The sequence below is a fragment of the Eupeodes corollae genome, chromosome 2, assembly GCF_945859685.1.
Source record: "Eupeodes corollae chromosome 2, idEupCoro1.1, whole genome shotgun sequence".
In the NCBI taxonomy this organism is placed as follows: Eukaryota; Metazoa; Arthropoda; class Insecta; order Diptera; family Syrphidae; genus Eupeodes; species Eupeodes corollae.
In genome coordinates, this window is record NC_079148.1 from 112,501,546 (window position 1) to 112,509,844 (window position 8,299).

Here is an 8,299-nt window from a genome sequence, read left to right on the forward strand (position 1 = left end):
ATGAGTTGGAGGGAGCTGAAACACATCCACGGAAACCGTTCATGATGGCGCGTAGGCGTAATAGAGTAGAGACCCTATGCCACAATGGACTTAACAGGGTTGAGGACCAAACTTTAAATATAAATTGCTATAAATTAGCAAAAATACAACTTACAGTTTTTTTTTCTATAAATTAAAAAACAATGGTTTGAGAATAAAAAATGATATTGCTTCCAAAATAATTGTAAGCATTGAAGAATAAATTTTTTGAGATCTGTCAAAATTAAAAAAAATTAAAGTCACAGTTTCCTTAAAAACATTTGATGCATTTTTTTTAGAAAAATACAACTTACAGTTTTTCATACAAAATAAAAATCTCAATACTTCTACACAAAATAAGTAAAAACTGATTTTTGGTTAAAACATGACGAGAATAATCGACGAAATTGATGTCAAAATTTAAGGTTATTTTCTTATAAAATTAAAATCTGATTTTTAAGTAAAATAAATAAAATAAAATAAAAATAAAATAACTGAAAAATCCAATTGTTGAATTTTGTACCAAAAAACTGACAAAAATTTGTTTGACTGAAATGTCTTAAAGAAACACATTGACTTGAAAGTTTGGATCTTACAAAAATGGTTTTAATGATGTTTTTTAAAACTTTTTCTAATTTTATACTAAAAAAATGAATAATTTGTTAAATATGTAGCCTTACTTTTTTTAATGCTGCTCTAAGACAAACCAGTCTAAATTTGCTCGAAACATATTTGTGCAAATTTGTATATTATTATTATTATAATACTTTTACGATTTTTAAATTTATATTTATCCTTGTACTTGAGATTTGGCAAACAGAAAAGTATCCTGAGGGTACATCTAGGGAATTTTAAATAGCTGAGAAATAAAATAATTTCAATTAAAAAGAGGCTGAGGTGCGAGCCACAATGATAACTTCCCATCTTTAACAAAATAATAGTAACAATACTTTGTGTGTGACAAATGATTTGAAGTAAATATCTCTCTTTATTAACTTCCCATAGGAAGTTATTGTAATGGGTCCGATTTGTCAAATTGAAAATTTTGACATTTCTCGACGTTTCAAGGTCCCTAGAGTCGAAATAAAAGATTTTTAGAAAGATGTCTGTGCGTGCGTGTGTACGTACGTTTGTACGTCCGTACGTCCGTACGTCCGTACGTCCGTACGTCCGTATGTTCGCGACGTTTTTTTCGTTGTCCATAGCTCAAGAACCAGAAGAGATATCGACTTCAAATAAATTTTGGTATACAGATAATAAGGCAGAAAGATGCAGAAAGGGCTCTCAAGAAAATTGCGTGGGTGGTTTTTTTACTATAGCAGTTTGAAAAAATGGTGAAAATTTTGGTTAACCCTAAATATCTTACGAACCAAAAACGCTAAAGACTTGAATTAAATTTTATATAATAGATTGTAACGTGATACCAAACAGGTATATTTTTTGAAAAAAATCAATATAACGGTTTTTTTTTTAAATCAATAAAACTGAAAAAAAAAATTTGTCACCTCCAAAATTTTACGACTGAAATATGATTTTATCTCTAAAACAATTTTGTGCAACGAAGAATAATGTTTTTGACATCTGATAAGATTTTGAGAAAAATCTAATTGACAGTTTTTTTATAAAAAATAAAAATCTAAAAAAAACATTATTCAAAGTTCGTAAAAATTGAATATCGATTCAAATATCTTTTCAAAAACTTGAAATTAAGGCTTCAATTTTATTTTATCTTATAAGAAATATTGTTTTCAGCATTCTGAAAAATTTTGAGAAAAATCGAATTGACAGTTTTTTTTACAAAAAATAAAAACCTAAACAAAAAATTTATAAAAGTTGGTAAAAATTGATTTTCGACTCAAATATCTTTTCAAAACTTTGAGATATTGGCTTTTATTTACTTTTATCTTTCAAAAAATCTTGTTGTCAACATTCAGTTAAAGTTTGAAAAAAATCGAATTGACAGTTTTTTTACATAAAATTAAAACCCAAAAAAAAAAAATTATAAAAGTTGGTAAAAATTGATTTTCGACTCAAATATCTTTTCAAAACTTTGAGATATTGGCTTTTATTTACTTTTATCTTTTAAAAAATCTTGTTGTCAACATTCAGTTAAAGTTTGAAAAAAATCGAATTGACAGTTTTTTTACATAAAATTAAAACCCAAAAAAAAAAAATTATAAAAGTTGGTAAAAATTGATTTTCGACTCAAATATCTTTTCAAAACTTTGAGATATTGGCTTTTATTTACTTTTATCTTTTAAAAAATCTTGTTGTCAACATTCAGTTAAAGTTTGAAAAAAATCGAATTGACAGTTTTTTTACAAAAAATAAAAACCTAAAAAAAAAATTATAAAAGTTGGTAAAAATTGATTTTCGACTCAAATATCTTTTCAAAACTTGGAGATATTGGCTTTAATTTACTTTTATCTTTCAAAAAATTTTGTTGTCAACATACAATTAAAGTTTGAAAAAAATCGAATTGACAGTTTTTTTTACAAAAAATAAAAACCTAAACAAAAAATTTATAAAAGTTGGTAAAAATTGATTTTCGACTCAAATATCTTTTCAAAACTTTGAGATATTGGCTTTTATTTACTTTTATCTTTCAAAAAATCTTGTTGTCAACATTCAGTTAAAGTTTGAAAAAAATCGAATTGACAGTTTTTTTACATAAAATTAAAACCCAAAAAAAAAAAATTATAAAAGTTGGTAAAAATTGATTTTCGACTCAAATATCTTTTCAAAACTTTGAGATATTGGCTTTTATTTACTTTTATCTTTTAAAAAATCTTGTTGTCAACATTCAGTTAAAGTTTGAAAAAAATCGAATTGACAGTTTTTTTACAAAAAATAAAAACCTAAAAAAAATAATTTATAAAAGTTGGTAAAAATTGATTTTTGACTCAAATATCTTTTCAAAACTTTGAGATATTGGCCTTAATTATCTTTTAACTTTCAAAAAATCTTGTTGTCAACATACAATTAAAGTTTGAAAAAAATCGAATTGATAGTTTTTTTACAAAAAATAAAAACCTAAAAAAAATAATTTATAAAAGTTGGTAAAAATTGATTTTCGACTCAAATATCTTTTCAAAACTTTGAGATATTGGCTTTAATTTACTTTTATCTTTCAAAAAATCTTGCTGTCAACATTCAATTAAAGTTTAAAAAAAATCGAATTGACAGTTTTTTTACAAAAAATAAAAACCTAAAAAAAATGTATAAAAGTTGGTAAAAATTGATTTTCGACTCAAATATCTCTTTAAAAATTTTAAGTATTGGCTTTAAAGTAATTTTATCTCATAAGAAATATTATTGGTAAAATTTTTAAAAAATCGAATTGACAGTTTTTTTTTACAAAAAATAAAACTCTAAAATAAAACAATACCAAGTTTTACTTGGTAAAAATTTACTTTCGGCTCAAACAGCTTTTCAAAACTTAAAAATATTGGCTTGAAACTTATTTTATTTCACAAAAAATATTGTTTTCGATATTCAGTAATTCTAATATAAAAATCCAACAGTCCGTTTTTTCATATAAAAAATAAAATCTACAAAAAGAGTACGCAAATTTGGTAAAAATTGATACGAGTACATAAAGACAAACTTTTAAGCAAGACAAATCGACAGACGGGATGGGAAGTTATCAGTGTGGGTCGCATCCCAGCCTCTTTTTCTTCTAGTGCTTGAGTCTAAAAAAACTTCTTATAATTTTATTGTCAGTTGAACTTTTCTAAGAACTTAACTAAAAATTACTTACAATATTTTGCAAATGATGCAATAGTTTTATTTTAAAATCTATTTTTCTTTACAAGGTCTTCACTAGAAAACCAATTTTTAACAGTTTTAGTAGAGTTTGAAAAGTTGTACTTTTTATTTAAAAAAAAAAACAAATTTTTCTAAGATTAAAATCTTACGTTAACAAAAAAATTCAGCAGAGAATGAAATTATTTATTAATAATTTAATAATTTTAAGAAAACTATCATTTCGAGTTTTCCAAAATTTGACCAGATGTCAAAAACATTATTTTTCATTGTATGAAATAATTTTGGAGGTACGAATGTTTTTTTTTTTTCAAAAAATATATTAATTTATAATATTTTGGTTTTCAAAAACAAACTTGTTAACTCAAATTTTCAATTTTTTAACTTCCCATAGGAAGTTACTGTAATGGGTCCGATTTGTCAAATTGAAAATTTTGACATTTCTCGACGTTTCAAGGTCCCTAGAGTCGAAATAAAAGATTATTAGAAAGATGTCTGTGCGTGAGTATGTACGTACGTTTGTACGTCCGTACGTCCGTACGTTCGCGACGTTTTTTTCGTCGTCCATAGCTCAAGAACCAGAAGAGATATCGACTTCAAATAAATTTTGTTATACTGATAATAAGGCAGAAAGATGCAGAAAGGGCTTTTAAGAAAATTGCGTGGATGGTTTTTTCACCATAGCAGTTTGAAAAAAAGGTGAATATTTTGGTTAACCCTAAATACCTTACGAACCAAAAACGCTAGAGACTTGAATTAAATTTTATATAATATGTTGTAACGTGATACCAAACAGGTATATTTTTTGAAAAAAAAAATCAATATAACGGTTTTTTTTATAAATCAATAAAACTGAAAAAAAATTTGTCACCTCCAAAATTTTACGACTGAAATATGATTTAATCTCTTAAACAATTGTGTGCAACGAAAAATAATGTTTTTGACATCTGATAAAATTTTGAGAAAAATTGAAATGACAGTTTTTATTACAAAAAATAAAAACCTAAAAAAAATGTATAAAAGTTTGTAAAAATTGATTTTCGACTCAAATATCTTTTCAATATTTGAGATTTTGGCTTTAATTTACTTTTGTCTTGAAAAAATCTTGTTGTCAACATTCAGTTAAAGTTTGAAAAAAATCGATTTGACAGTTTTTGTACAAAAATTTAAAAACCGAAAAAAATATTAACAAAAGTTCGTAAAAAATGATTTTTGACTCAAATATCTTTTAAAAACTTTGAGATAATATGCTCTTACTAATTGTTTCTTATAAAAACATAAGGACAAATTTTGAGAAAAATCGAATTGACAGTTTTTTTTACAAAAAATAAAAACCTAAAAAAAATGTATAAAAGTTTGTAAAAATTGATTTTCGACTCAAATATCTCTTCAAAAATTTGAAAGATTGGCTTCAAACTAATTTTATCTTATAAGAAATATTGTTTTCAACATTTGGTAACATTTTTAAAAAATTCGAATTGACAGTTTTTTTACAAAAAATAAAACTCTAAAAAAAAACAATACTAAAACTTGGTAAAAAATTACTTTCGGCTCAAATAGCTTTTCGAAAATTAAAAATATTGGCTTCAAACTTATTTTATTTCACAGAAAATACTAACTTTTAAGCAAGACAAATCGACAGACGGGATGGGAAGTTATCAGTGTGGGTCGCATCCCACCCTGTTTTTTTAAATTGTTATAGAAGCAAAAACACTCAGTCAATTTTATTGAGAGTCTTTTCTATATCTTTCTGCATTATTATTAGTGTGACAAAATTTATTTTATGTCGATATCTCTTCTGGTTCTTGAGATATGGGCGACGAAAAAAACGTAGAGACTGAAGTAAGAACAGGAACGTAGGTACACGCATGTGCAGACATATCTCTAAACATCTTTTATATACATTCTAGAAGCCTAAAAACGTCGAGAAATGTCAAAATGTTCAATTTGTCAAAATAGACCGATTATAATATCTTCTTATGGAAATTTACTAAACCAAAGAGAAATCAATAATTTCCAGAAATAATTTATTATTGAAATTGTTTGTTTTGAGACAACTGGAAATTGTACAAAAATTTTAGAACTAACTTTGCAGGTCATCAAAATTTAAAAACGAACTACAAAACCCAAATTATTAAAACTCTTAACATGTTTAATAATTGATAAGATTGATCAATTAAGTGGAAATACATTGTCTGACTGAACCATTTTAAGAATCGGACAAATTGTTTAGTTAAAATAAGTTTTTTCTTGATTTGAAGCTTCCTAATAACGTTTATATCTATGTAAAGTAGCTTTTGACACGATTTCAATTCTTCTTCAAAATCCCAAAAATAACTCACAGGAAATTGCATTTTCAAACTTTAGTTTTTCTGTCTCAAAAATTATAAACCCACTAGCAAACTTTTCTTTGTTTTGTTTTTGTTTAAATATTGTTCACATTTCAAAAAATAACATCAACATAAAAAAGAACAAAACTTTTCCACCACTTAATCATTAATTCAGCTCGGTTTATCTTCGCAGTATGGTACCGTACGTTAAGTCTGTCGTACGTATCCTTTCTCTAAAAACCTACATACATACTACTAAATTAATGAATTTAATTCCTTGCGAATATATGGAACCCTGCTGTATATGATATGTGCGATGACCAGACTAGACCATAAATATCCTGTCAGAGATACTCTTGATGTGTTTAGTTTATATCCTCTAATGAATGACCAAATACCGCACCGAAAACTTTGGCTAAAACACTAATTTATATTCTTCCTTAAGGAATTTGTAGATACATTTAATAAAATTAAACTAAACTAAAAGGCGGGTTAGATTAAGGTTAGTTAGAATTAGTTCCAAGATCCAAAAACATAATCTTGTTAGTCAGTGGTAGGTATAGTACATTTACAAATAACCCTTTAGACTTAGTATATAAGTAAGTGTAGAAATGAAATAAGAAAACAAAGTAACTCCATCTGTTTTGTGGGTTTCATTAATCCTTCAGGCGCATATAGGATTAGGTATGTATACATAGTGCCTAGGTACTTTTTTCTTTTATTGAGGAAAGCTCGTTGTATACATGATACGATATTTCATATACCTACACGCACCTATACCTATATATGTATGTAAAAAAGTAACATCGTTTGAGAAAAAGGGTTCGAACCTCAAGGAAATCATTTACTTTCCTCGAGGATTCCGTTTGTCTGAAACAAAAGACACAGGAAAAAGTTCCATTTTTTACTTTTTTTTTGTTTTTATGTTTCAAAACTCAATAAATGTAAATCTGTTTATTTGAAACAAACAACTTCAAGGCATCTTACCACCTACTCGATTAAAATCTTCTCTGGCAAAGAAAAACTCAAAAACAAAATAAAATTTAAAAAAAAGTATTAAAATAGATAATGCACTTAAAAAATAAAATAAAATAAAAATCACGTGTATCCTGTTTTACTTTGTTCCCACAACAAGGAAAGGATTCGATCGAGATGAGTTTGATGAGTGTAGTATGGATACGCTACGTACTCATACGAGCATCTATATAATTTTCATGGCTCATTGAATATAAAAAGGGAAAAGTTTTTCCTTATTTCCACCAGTTCCAGGAGTAAAGTAACAACATACCTACTATACACTTACCTACTTAATACAACTTGTATGCTCATTGATTTTTAATATTACGTTCTACATGATTTGTCGGGACATAAAGAAGGATTATTTATAACACAAAGGTATGGGAATAGGTGTGCTCGCGTTTCTCGATGGGGACGATGAAAAGCAAAAATACCCAACGCCACGCTGCCGCAACATTATTTTCTGTTATCGTAAATTGGTCTTTTAGATGTTTTTATGTTTAATGAGAAAAAAATGTACGTTTATTTGAGCTTATTAAAGGTAATATGACAGCAAGCTAAAAGGACTTACATGGAACTTTAATAAAATGGGTATTACCGCACCATCACCGTCTCGTTATCGTCGTTGTCCTTGTTGCCATTTTCATCTCCAATCCTCGATATCCATATGTAGATATGTTTGTACACAGTTTTGTGGATAGACGAGAGTTGTTGGTGAAAGCTTTTTGTATTAAAGGCGTACGAGTGTCCTCCTTTCGATCTGGTAAACTTTTAAAATAAATCCTGAAGTTTTCATCGCATCACAGATGATATTGATAGATTTTGTTTTATTGCAAAGAAAATAAAAACACAACACCCACCACGATACTACCAATTGTCACGTCTCAAAGCAAGCTAAACACAGATAAGCAGAAGCTACATAAAAAATGGATTGGCTTCTATTTGGAAAATTCTCGTCATCATCTACTCGTATACTATTTTCACAAGCAACCTCTTTTGACAATCCTATTTGTTACTCAAAGTGCCTATCCATCAGCTTATCCTTTGAGTTGCTAAAAAGATATAAATATACAAATATAACTCAGTAGTAGATTCATCCATCTGCAAATAGGAAAAAATCGTCCTTGCACAGGACGAAATGAAATAGAAAAAAAAACAATATAATATTG